This window comes from Sycon ciliatum, chromosome 4 (assembly GCF_964019385.1).
Source record: "Sycon ciliatum chromosome 4, ocSycCili1.1, whole genome shotgun sequence".
In the NCBI taxonomy this organism is placed as follows: Eukaryota; Metazoa; Porifera; class Calcarea; order Leucosolenida; family Sycettidae; genus Sycon; species Sycon ciliatum.
The window spans coordinates 17,631,476-17,639,987 of record NC_088646.1 but is presented as its reverse complement, the minus strand read 5'-3'; positions in this window follow the sequence as shown (position 1 = coordinate 17,639,987).

The window sequence follows — 8,512 nt, the reverse complement described above, 5'->3', positions numbered from 1 at the left end:
AAAAACGCTGTTGCGTAGGCGGACTTGATGCGCAGGGCAAAAAGAATTGCTGCAAAGACGTCCGCTCTAGGCCTTTGGAGACATCGTGGGAACTCCTTCCGGCACCCCCGTACCGCAAAGTGCCATTGATGATCGATGGATGTCTTCTGCAAGCGGAACGACCCCGTAAACGCTGTCGCGTCGGCGGGCTGAATGCGCAGGACGAAAAATATTGCTGCAGAGACGTCCGTTCTAGGCCTTTGCCTTTGGAGACATGGTGCGAACTCCTTCCGGTACCCCCGTACCGCAAAGTGCCATTGATGGATGTCTTCTGCAACTAGAACGGCCCCGTAAACGCTGTCCCGTCCGCCGACGAAAAATATTGCTGCAAAGACGTCCGCTCTAGGCCTTTGGAGGCATCGTGCGAACTCCTTCCGGTACCCGGTAACCCCCGTCCCGAAAAGTGCCATTGAGAAATTAATGAGAATGCACTGACCTGACGCCGTGACGGGGAGGAGAACGGCAGAAGTGGACGCAGACGAACGAGGAGGAATCAGGACGAGCGAGCAATGGCAGTAATGTAAGTAATAGCTCAATTAGAAATGAGAACTTGACATTCATGGCACTTGCCACTGCATATTTCTTGTCCACTCACAATGTCTTTCCTCTGCCCCTGTGTGCCCACGGACCTGTTGCTGCACTGGCCTGATGAATCGAATGTCTTCTGCAACTGGAACGGGCCTGTAAACTCTGTCACGTCGGCGGACTGAATGCGCAGGACGAAAAACATTGCTGCGAAGACGTCCCCTCTAGACGACGGTTACGGTACAAAAATTCGCGTTTACATGACGGTACAAGCCACTTGCAACGCCTGTGCATTCACACAGTCAAATGCAGTGCATGCCAAACACGTAAAAAGTGACCCGCGTGACCCATACTCCCATAGCGAAGAGCCAGAATTTTGATTTCTGCATGAGCTGAGCGCACCGTACTGGTACCGGTACGGCTAAACATTTCAAAAATACTATTTCTTGGTCCGCTAGTATGATCTTAGTGGAACGCCTCCACAACTGGTGTGTTCCTCTGTGTGTGCTGGAGTTGTGAACGATAGCGGAATTAAAATTTTTTGATTTCTGCATGAGCTGAGCCCACCGGTACGGCTAAACATTTCAAAAATACTATTTCTTGGTCCGCTAGTATGATCTCGGTGGAACGCCTCCACAACTGGTGTATTCCTCTGAGTGTGCTGGAGTTGTGAACGATAGCGGCCGTGGGTAGGCCGTGTATATCATTTCCTGATCACTCCGGGTAGCTGCTTTGCGCACAGATTCAGCTCGTCTGCAATCCTCTTCTCGGCAACAGCTCTTTTCATCATAGTTTCACTTTTCTCGCTTGTACTTTCCCCATAGTTCTATCAGCGTAGCTCCGCCTCGGCAGAAAAGACAACTCGAGGCATGGTACTACCGGACTCTCCAAAAACTAACAAAAACTCTGCGCACTGGACACACCAAACCACTTGTTTCGACTTGCCTGAAAACTAAAAGCCGAAATCCGCTTTCAAAGCCGCCTTCAAAGCCGCTCCGGGATGGCTTTGAACGTTGATGTGATTTTTCACTTTTCGCGCATGTTTCCATGCCCACTTCAAAGAACATGATGCTTGTATGCGGTTTTGTACCATGTGTGAATGGGGCCTAAGGCATCCCTTGATATGTTTCCAGTGTGTGCCATGGTATCGCGCGATGGGGAATGAGGAATGATGATTGGTACGGTTAGGTGGGACGGTATACCTGGTATCTTCCAACACGTTATCAGGTCGACAGCGCATTGTACTCACTCTATTCTTGTAGTTCGTTACGTTTAAGGTGTGTGTGTATATCTTGCCAATAGTTAATGGTGTACAGTCGCACGCTATAGACGCCATGTTCATTTCAGGCCCGTCGCACCGACTTTGGATGTGGGGCGGCCATGGAAGGGGGGGGGGGGTCCGGGGCTTCTCCCCCGTGAAAAAATTTCAAAAATTGAAGCCGATTGCAAGCATTTCCGGGCATTTGGTGCCATTTCAGTGTACGGTAACTACAATGAAAATCTTTTTGATTCTGCAACAAGCCAAGAAGACGCTTCGATCGGGGACAAACATTACCCTCCCCCGGGAAAAAAATTCAAAAATTGAAGCCAATTGCAAGCATTTCCAGGCATTTGGTGCCATTTCAGTGTAACTGCAATGAAAGACTTTTTTCTGCAACAAACCACGACTGGGGACAAGGATTTGTCACGTTTGCGCTAAGCTGCGATCATCGCGCTTTGTTGTAATGTGCTAAAAAAAAAAAAAAAAAAAAAAAAAACCGGCCGAAAAAGTGGGGCGGCCTCAGCCGCCCCAGCCGGCCCCGTCTGTGACGGCCTTGCGATTTGCAGGGTTTGCAAACTGTACGTGAAGGAAGACAGCATGCCGCCATCTTGCGTTCTCAATGACTTGCACCTTGACCCTGTACCCCAGCGCTTGTCGCGACTAACTCATTCGAAAAATTACTCATTCAAAAAGTGGAACCCTTCCAGACATGTTACAAGCTAGACACAAAGCATGGCAGTCGACCGCATTCAAAGCGAGTGAGGTGCCAAGAATAAAATACTCCACCTTCCATTGTCAATTGACGGCAACCCGCGTCTCATGCATGACTTGTGTGCTGACAATACAAACATCATAGTGAACTGTGTACCAACCAGTGCGAAGATTGTCTGGAAGCACCTTGTCAGGCCGAAGGTTGTCGTCGCAGCCTTGCAGTGGTTATCTGAGGAGGCGAGACGAAAGATTCATGATTTGCTTGCACATTTGTACCAGTTGTACCGGCTATGCGAGTGCCATGGTGACAAACGCATTCTTATTGAGCTTTGAGACACATGTCAGCAGGGCGTTGGCGCATCACTGACCTCTTGCAGTCATTCCGTGAATGATATTTTGCGCGAGTTTGCATCGCACGCAGCATCGCAGATCGTGTCAAATTACGCATCACACTGCAAAATTGCTCCTCTGCATACAAGTGGATTTCATTGCACTTCTCAGTTTGGGAAATGCTCGAATATGAAAATTTTGCGTGTGAGTGCACTAGCCCTGAACATACATGTAGGTGACCCGTTTGTGGTGTCTCATAGCCTACCTCACGACCTTCTGCTTTCTTTCTGCATCACCTGTATCTTGCAGGTATATCATCCTGTGACGACCACATTGAAGTCTGAATTTGAAGTGTGGAGATGCTTCAGCAACCACATCGTACTTTTCCATTGCTTTCATTGTGCTTCTACTGTGCATGTGTGTAAGTTGTGATGACATTGTGTGCTGGCGACACGGTCAGATGTTGTCCATGCGTGTAACGTACACCTGCATGTTATGCATTGAAAAGGATCTGCCACTTGCGATCCTGGGACTAGTATCAGGTCACCTTTGTCTTGTGTGGGCTGTACCAGATTGCTGTTCACTTCTCTATCTGTTGGATATGTGACTTTCTGCAAGGTTCTGGTGTATGGTGGCCACTTCTTTGCTTGTCACTTTGTATGATATTACGTTCTGTATTTGCTGCTTCCATGCCGTGGTCTGCACACTGCAATCCTTGGGCAAATGTCATGTTTGCTATGTTATGCTTTGGCCGTCAGCTTGTCTTCACATTGTACAGTCAACTTCGCGTATAACGACACTCGGTGGGGCATCAGAAAAGTGTCCTTATTCACGAAGTGTCGTAATACCCGAAGTCCCTTTATTATGTATTACAGTTGGATGGGACTTTGCTCTGGGCATGGAAATTCTGTCGTTATTCGCGAATTGTCGTTATATCCGCAGTCGTTATTAGCGAAGTTGACTGTAGTTGAATTATTTTGTTTCACAACTGACTTCCTGAAGTACGGTCGCCACTGCTTTGCATGGCATTATACATGAAGAATTTCCTGTTTGTGTCGTGTGCATGTGCGTATGTGTGCGTGGCCACGTGCGTGTGCCGTGTGCACCTGCGTGTTTGTGTATCTGTGTGTGGGGTAGCGAGGTGGGGAGGGCTGGTATGTATCAGTGTGTTATTGCAGTCTCATGGCTACATACAGTACATCGCGCGCGTGCTCATCATATTTACCTTCGGGGTTGGGGTGGGGAGGGAACGGAAAAAGAACTGAAATTATCCATATAAAAACCGCTCTGTGTGCGGTTCTGAAAAACCTTTACTGGTGCTGCCCCGTCGTAAAAGTAAGAAATTAGAACTGGAGCATTGTCCCCTCAACCAGGCAGGCACAGTGGGTTGGTCAAAGACCATGATTGAGATACGAGAGGTACCTGGTTCAAGTCCTGCCTGGGAGCGGTTTTTCCAGCCGTGCTGCTACCCACAGTCAACTGGGAACTTGTGGCCAGGCACAAGGGGTACATGGATGCAGCTAATGGGGTCGCTTTCGGCACTTGTGCCAGTGGTTGTGAGACTTACCCACTCACCCCCACCGTTAGGCGCTGCATCTGCCGCTAGGATTTATCGGGTGTTAGCGGCCGTCGTGAGTTCCCTTCGGGAACGGATACGATAATTTACTTTTTATTGTCCCCTCAAAAGCGAACAGATCCACCTAAATTGCGAATTACGGGACCCGAACGCACCAGTAGCACGAGGTTCCTAGCTGTAGATGCACACTGCTCAAGTACCCATATCGGATCTTAGCAAGCTGTTTGGTGACGTTGTCCATGATCCCCAGCGTCCTCCTCAGCTCTGTTCTCCCTCTGGTCCAATGGCGGAAGGGGCATTTGCCGACTTCAGTGTAGTGACAGTCGAGGATGTGGCAAGCAGTTTGAAATCTGTCAACCCTTTCAAGGCAACAGGCAGTGACCAAGTTCCAAGCATCATCCTGCAAAAGTGTTATCCAACCATTGCCCCCACACTTACACGCATCATTAATATATCCCTGTCCTCCGGTGAGTTCCCCCTGTCCTTCAAGTTGTCCCACGTCAGTCCGCTCTTCAAGAGTGGAGACCCAACTTTGCCAAAGAACTACCGCCCTGTGTCACTGCTCCCAGTTATCTCCCGCATCACAGAAGCATTTGTAAAAAATCAGATCACGCAGTACTTGGACTCCAAGCAACTTCTTCCGCCTACTCAGTTTGCCTACCGAAAGCTTCACTCCACAGAAGATGCCTTAACGTATGCTGTTGATCGATGGCAAATGGCACGGGCAGAGCGCAAGTATACCGGCATCGTGTTTGTCGACATGTCAAAGGCCTTTGACCGCGTCAGGCATGAGCGACTCGTTACCGAACTGTTTAAGCTAGGCATCTCGGGAACTGCACTCAACTGGTTCTGCAGTTACCTGTCTGGCCGGACACAGCAGATCAAATTGCAGGATCAGTTGTCAGGGACTGTTCCTTGCTCTCGCGGTGTTCCGCAGGGCAGTGTCTTAGGCCCACTCCTGTTTGTAATTTACACTGCTGACGTCAAGTCAACGATGCCTCCGGATGTGGCAGATCAGGAATTCGCTGATGACATCGCTCTCGATTGCTCCAACGCGTGTCCCAAGCAAGTCTGCGAGTCTCTGTCGTCTGCAGTGACCAACCTCGCCAAGTGGCTAGATGACATCGGCCTACTTCTGAATGCCCAGAAAACCCAAGTTCTGTTTGTAAAGCCAAGAGGCGGTGCTGATGTTCAAGAACATGTACGTTGTCGAGGACAATCCCTGGAATCAACAACATCTGCGAAATACCTGGGTGTTGTAATCGACAATGACCTCTACTGGCAGCCACATATCAGCCATGTAACACGCAAGATCGGGCCCATAATTGGACAGCTATGGCGACACGGCAGGTCCCTGAGCCTAAGAGCACGCCAAGTCTGGTATGTCAGCATGATACAGGCTCATCTGTCCTATGGATCCAACCGTTTCTTCTCCAGTCTTTCCAAGCAGCTCCTGGATAAACTCCACCGCCTGTCAAAATCCGGTGTCAGAGCGACCCTGCAGCAAAGTGGTGGACGAAGTTGAAGAACGCTGCTGGCAACCGCACACAGCCCGAAATTCCCCTAGTTGTCGACTCTGACGGCCGCGAGTGGGCAACGAGCTCAGAGAAAGCAGAGGCATTCGCTCGCTTCTTCTCGAAGAAATGTAGCGTTGCCGGTCCGGACCTTGTGGAGGCTGACCTACCGGACCCTGCTCCCTCAGAGGCTCCACCTCTTTGCACCATCCGCTTCCGTCCACAGGCTGTCCGCCGCCTCCTGGCAAGGCTCGACGTCTCCAAGGCTACCGGGCCTGACGGTATTTCTGCTCGCGTCCTTAAGGAATGTGCTCATGAGCTCGCAGAGCCACTGTCCAAGTTATTTGCTTTATGCTTCCGGTCTGGAGTGCAACCTAGGATGTGGAAGACGGCCAACGTGGTTCCGATCCACAAGCGATCTTCCCGCTCAACCCTAAAGAACTACAGGCCCGTATCCTTACTGTGCATAATCTCGAAAGTAATGGAAACTCTTGTAAACAGACACATCGTAAACTATTTTGAAGACCATCATCTGCTCACGTCGCACCAGTTTGGATTTCGCAGAGGCCTCGGAACATCGGACGCTTTGCAAGCTCTCCAAACTGCCTGGACAAGCGCTGTGGGCTGTGGAGGGGCGGCTCGTATCCTTGCTGTGGACATCGCAGGAGCGTTTGATCGTGTCTCGCATGTCGGCCTCCTCCACAAGGTACGTAGCCTAGGCATAGATGGTCCGCTTCAGAGATGGCTGGCGTCGTACCTGGACACCCGTTCCCTACAGTGCCTCGTTGGAGGGCGGACGTCATCTAGGTATACGACCTCCGCTGGAGTCCCCCAGGGAAGCATCCTTGGACCAACGCTTTTCCTGGCCTACGTCAACGACGCGCCAGATGTTCTCGCTGACGGCGCCAGCTTGGAAGCCTATGCTGATGATACAACTTTGTACAGCTTAGTCACCTCCCAGCAGACCCCAACAGTAGCCGCGCAGTCACTGCAGGTACCAGTAAAGGTTTTTTAGAACCGCTCACAGAGCGATTTTTATATGGATATATTATTATTATCAAGAGTACATAAGTGGTTTATGTACTCTTGTTATTATGATGTACTCTACTCTAAAACGCTCTACATTATCGCTGTTGTGAGGTGTCTGATTTTTACCAGACACCTCGGCGAATTCTCACACAACCATCAGAAGCTATCCAGTTCTTTCAACTGGAGAAACTGATCTAAGTTTCTACTACATGCACACTGTACTCTCACAGTCATTTTCATATTTATTATGACTTGTAGTTACCGAAGAAGAAGAAGAATGCAGGCTCATGCAGGCTCATTCTCACGGTCAATGTGCGTGGGCGTGCAGAGATGATGTGTGCCTCATGCATCATTTTGCAACCACACCGATTGCTTCCTATTTACTTTGACTTATACTTACCGTATTATCTCTAATATAAGCACGGTCCTTTATTTTTTCAATGGTCCTCCGCCCCGTGCTATTAATGGAGACGTTCCTTTATTGGAGACTGTTCCATTATTATTTCAACCTCATTTCAGAGGCTTGTTGACATGCCAAATTCATGTATGACACACACATTTCAGGTTTTTTTTTCGTCGGTACAGATAATGAATGTACACAGTGTGCTTTTAATGGAGACTGAGCACTTTATTGTTGGAATGCCGCCCCAAGGTGTTCTATTATTGGAGACGTGCTATTATTGGAGACTGTGCTATATTATTAGAGATAATACGGTATAGAGTCGTAAACGCCTGCTATTTAAAGTATCAATTCAACCACTACCATACAAGCAACAGTCCATAACAGGGGCGTCGCACACGGTACGGTCACTACGGTATTGACCGTACCACTATTTGCCCAAAGTACCCCGTAAATCAATAAAATGCACTGATTTGGGCTCTAAATATCCAAAATTTTCGGCTCAGCCATCCCTCCCCACGAGCAAATTGTGCTTCACATGGCTGACCGTACCACACTAAAATGCCTTCCGACGCCCCTGCATAACCCCAGGGTTAAGACTCGCTACAATTATAATACAGCGTTGCATCCAAAACGATATGCACTTCGCCCCCCGGGTGTGGAGCTTCTGCGCTATCTGTGCTAAAAAGCAACACCTGATCGCAGCCGTGCACATGAACCACTGACCAAGTTAGTGTGGCCGAGAGCCCCCCCCAGGCCAGTGTGTGAGCCAATCTACCCTGTCTGACTCGAGGAGGGCGACTGAAACACAGCCCGGGAGCGAGATCACGTCATTTCCAGTTCCACTCGCGCATGCCGTCTTCCTAGTGGATACAAGCGAGAATGCCCTGTAGCTGTGGCAAGATCTGCTGTGAACTCACACACCATAGGGTGAATCAAGTATTACAGTACTATAATTTTAATGATACACTCGATAGCGAGCTAGGTCACAACCGGGCCAGCAGTTGTGCACTTGAAAGGGAAAGCTACCGGTAGCACAAAAGGACACATTGGACACACTGTTTCTCACACCACCACTACACTCAGTCCTCTTTGGTACGCAGTATGTACTGAACGATGAAAAGCTC